At 43.9% G+C, this 4,720-nt stretch overlaps 1 pseudogene; it reads left to right on the forward strand.

Annotated features, from left to right (window-relative positions):
• The first annotated feature begins 3,668 nt into the window (after positions 1-3,668).
• Positions 3,669-4,342, forward strand: LOC114196643 (ferritin heavy chain pseudogene; annotated as a pseudogene).
• Positions 4,343-4,720: the final 378 nt, after the last annotated feature.

Here is a 4,720-nt window from a genome sequence, read left to right on the forward strand (position 1 = left end):
AAAAAGAAGGTGTGGATGCAGGGTGGTTTGCAGGTTTGCTGGTGGAAAGATGAGGAGATTCCAGGGAATTCTGTCAAATGACCTCAGTTTTTCTTTTAAATGATAAGCGTGGTTAGCCGGTGACATCACTGGGAGTGGTGGTGAGGGGGAATCGGGTTGGAGAGGGGAGAGGGCCCTTCCTATCAGGTTAAGGGGGCTCATGCAGAATTAGCAGTCTGGATAGTCAGAGATTTGGCTTCAACCAGAGAGAGAGCTGGGCTTTTTCCTGGATCCTGGAAGGGTAACTATTAAACTGTTGGATTTTCTCCAGTGGGTCTTGGGAGTACCTTTGTTACATTGTCCCTGGTGGGCTTCTAGAAATATGCCTGATAGGTTATGCTAATGAATGAACCAGAATGGGGCTTGCCATACCAGGTAGACTTAGGGTGGGGTCTACCCATGCCAGAAAGACCACCATATGGTTTGTGGTGGTGGTTTTGGTTATTGGTACGCCTGGAGACTGACTTTGATCATATGGGCAATAAATCATCAATCATGCCATAAGTAATGAAGTCTCCATAAAACCCTGAACACCAAAGCTTGGGTGAACTTCCTGGGCTGGCTATGCGCTGCGTTTGCCCCACTTTGGTTCTGGGAGTACAAGGTGTTCCTGAGGACAATGCAGGTTTGCCTTAGAACCCTCCCAGACTCTGCTCTGTGCATCTGTTCTTTTGGTTGGTTCTGATTTGTAGGTTTTCCTTATAATAAATATAACCATGAGTAGAATACATTTCAGTGAGTTCTGTGAGTTCTTTTAGTGAACTTTCAAATGTGAGAGTGGTTTTGGGAAGACACCATGGACTTGTAGTCACTGTCACAAGTGAGGATGGTCTCATGTGGGTTCTTCTGTCTAACTTTGTAGTTGGATCTTGCCTCCTTACAGTGCAAGTCAGAAGCCATGGGCAGTCTTGGCTCTCTCTAGGAAATGTGCTCCCAGCCTCGTAGTTTGGCTACTTTTTGTACAACCCATTTAATATCTGGGGGAAATTAGTTTTGACGTGACCAGAACTATTCCTTGAGAAATTGTGACTCAGTTGTGTGTCAGGTGGTTGGTGGGGTCTGGACTACTGGAGTCAAGGACAATGAGTGGCTATCACAGCTTCCCCCACTGTGCCACGTGGATGGTTCAAGTGGCAAAAAAGAAGAGGGATCCAGATGCAGAGAGATTTCAGAGACAGAGCTGATAAAGCTTAGGAACTGCTTTTGGAGGCATCGGTTCATAATGGTTTTTCTCTCCCAAGCATGCATGAGGCCAAAAGCAAGCCTATTTATAACTAACCAGTCCACCTCTGAAGTAGTCACCTCCAGCTGTCTGGCTACACGGCCCGATTCAAAGACATCCTACGCTGAGTTGTTATTTATCAGAAAAATTGTTTGCCAGTGTTTTTGTTCTGTACTTGGGTTAAGAGAAATGGATTTGATCAGTGTTTGCCAAAGCCTCTTTCTAAGAAAACTGTCCTTCTTCACATCAGTAATTTACGTGACCCACAAATAATGTTCAATATCTGTTTCGTAGATGCATAAGATGTTTTATGAGTCTGTGACCTTGCCAAAGCAAAACAGGCCCATGTTTCTGGGATTGGTCCAACAGCACTCTGCACGGACCCCTCGTCTTCCAGTTTCCAGTTTTGAGAGAGCTGGCATTTTATCATTTGAGCAAATGAATGATGAACGACCTAAAATGTATATTAAACCTCATGGTTTGTCCAGGAAACCAGAGCAAGGGACTCTGAATTGATGATCTGCCTCCCTGTGGGTCAAATAACTTATGCTCTGTCTTGCAGTAAATGAAATGCTGTGGTTAAGGAGGAATATTATGGTGGTTATGGGCAGATGTTTTGTACATTGAAAAATGGGTTTATTAATGGCATGCTTATGAAGAAAGTTCTAATCAGGGATTCTGTTACTGTATTTAATGAACTAGTCAGCCGTTGAAGATCCATGAAGCTCAGATCCAGGAGTGAGTGATCATCAATTTTTAGTTTTGCTCTGTCCATACCTACGAAGAGGACGGTGGCAGACCTCAGAAAGCTCAATCAAAAGAGTAGATCAATATTTTATTTTGTCTTTGGTCACTGATAGTCTAATGAGAGGAAACACGCACATGTCTTCCTTGATTTCTGTTTGGCTCTACACTTATATGAGTTTCAAGCGGGTGCAGAAGACATGTGAGATGGAAAAAGAATATTAGATCATTTGGTCATTGTAGGATGATAGTTACATGCCAAGATGATGCAACCAGCGTTTACCACTAAACTTCCAATGAATAGCGCTGTAACAGGGGACGTATACATCATCAACAGAACCTGCAGAAAAAGATTTGAAACTTTAGGGACAATGATCAGCTTATTTCTATAATTATAGAACTAACTTCATCCCTTTTCTGATACAACTCTCGAATTAGATTCTACACAAACTGGACTATAATGAAGGACACAGGTGGGAAGATATTTGATAACATATTAACATACACGCAGGTGTGCAGTGGTTAGCATAATGGCAGGAATGCCAAGGGGTATGCAATATGAATTTTATTTTTAAAAAAATTTTTAAATTTAAATTCAATTAATTAACATATAATGTATTATTGGTTTCAGAGGTAGAGGTCAGCAATTCATTAGTCTTATATAAGCAATATGAATTTTAAATGCCTTATTTTTATGGATTTTCCTTTGTGGCAAAGCTAGTATTTTGTAGAACAGTTAAATGACAATAGCTCTTGCGTGAAATGGAAATATTGGAAAATTTTTCTTTTTAAAAAAAAATTTTTTTTAAGATTTTATTTATTTTCTGACAGAGAGAGACACAGTGAGAGAGGGAACACAAGCAGGGGGCGTGAGAGAGGGAGAAGCAGGCTTCCCGTCTAGCAGGGAGCCTGATGCGGGGCTCGATCCCAGGACCCTGGGATCATGACCTGAGCCAAAGGCAGACGCTTAATGACCGAGCCACCCAGGCGCCCCTGGAAAATTTTTCTTTTGTCCATTTGGAAAACGCCTTTATTTTATTAATGATGGCACTTGAAGATGTCATACAAAAGAAAAGAGCCTGGCACGACCCAGGAACACCTTAAAGGACCCTGGTGGATGGCGTGTGACAGTCCCTCTCTACAAGAAATTATTTAGAACTTGTGTGAGTCTATGCCATTACATTCAGAACCTCATTTCTGTGAAAGGCTAGAAAATTGGGGATTTTTTTGCTACTCACAGAAAAGAGACCTACATTAATTTTGGTGCTGCAGTATACCTTCTTAGGAGTACACCATCCGTGTTTCTGCCTCCATTTCCATATTCAGAGCCAGCTTCCAAAGAGCTACCCTTAGAAATCACGGTGGAATGGCTTAGATCACAGGGTAAAGCTGTATTTTTCCAGAAGCGGAACTATTCTGAGACTGTGGCCTCGAAGCCAGTTAGCCAAGAAAGAGAACTGTACTCACAAAGTTATAGCAAAGAGTCTCCGCCGAGAGTCGCCGCGGTTTCCTGCTTCAACAGTGCTCGGACGGAACCTGGCGCTCGTCCCCCACCCGGGCCGGCCGTTCAGAGCCAGCCCTCCGCCATCTCTTCGTCGCGCCCTCGGACCGCTCCAAGGCCCCCGCCACCGCTCGCCACCACCTTTTTTCAGCCACCGCCATCATGACCGCGTCCCCCTCGCAGGTGCGCCTGAACTACCACCAGGACTCGGAGGCCGCCATCAACCGCCAGATCAACCTGGAGCTCTACGCCTCCTACGTCTACCTGTCCATGTCTTACTACTTTGACCGCGATGATGTGGCTTTGAAGAACTTCGCCAAATATTTTCTTCACCAATCTCATGAGGAGAGGGAACATGCTGAGAAACTGATGAAGCTGCAGAACCAACGAGGTGGCCGAATCTTCCTTCAGGATATCAAGAAACCAGACCGCGATGATTGGGAGAACGGGCTGAATGCAATGGAGTGTGCATTACATTTGGAAAAGAGCGTGCATCAGTCACTACTGGAACTGCACAAACTGGCCACTGATAAAAGTGACCCCCATTTGTGTGACTTCATTGAGACTCATTACCTGAATGAGCAGGTGAAATCCATCAAAGAATTGGGTGACCACGTAACCAACCTGCGCAAGGTGGGGGCTCCCGAATCTGGCATGGCAGAGTACCTTTTTGACAAGCACACCTTGGGAAACAGTGATAGTGAAAGCTAAGCCTTAGGCTGTCTTCCCATAGCCACAAGGGTGACTTCCCTGGTCACCAAGGCAGTGCATGCATGTTGGGGTTACCTTTACCTTTTCTATAAGTTGTACCAAAACATCTACTTAATTTCTTTCATTTGTACCATTCTTCAGATAAAGTAATTTGGTACCCCCCCAAAACAAAGTTATAGCAAAGTTTTAATTTTCCACATGTTAAAAATTATAAGGCTTAAGTGCATTACTCAGAACACACATGCTAAGTGGACATTTGAAGAGTGGGAACAATTTTAGGTGAGGTAAATATCGAGATCGAGTGGGTGTCGTTTTTACCTGACATGACCTGAGAGTCTTCTTAGCGAGAAGACTCTGAAGGACAGTGGACATGACTGAATGCTTGTCCCTGAGAATTCCTCAGCACCCTTGGGTGACCCCTTACTATTGGCTGTTCGCCACAGTGTTATTCAAATCAAAGTTAGGGAAGTAAAATAAACATTTACTCGTTTCTTACCAGTGGT

Source organism: Eumetopias jubatus, unplaced genomic scaffold, assembly GCF_037043125.1.
Source record: "Eumetopias jubatus isolate StellerSeaLion01/CBP00866 unplaced genomic scaffold, mEumJub1_p1.0 scaffold_3, whole genome shotgun sequence".
Taxonomy (NCBI): domain Eukaryota; kingdom Metazoa; phylum Chordata; class Mammalia; order Carnivora; family Otariidae; genus Eumetopias; species Eumetopias jubatus.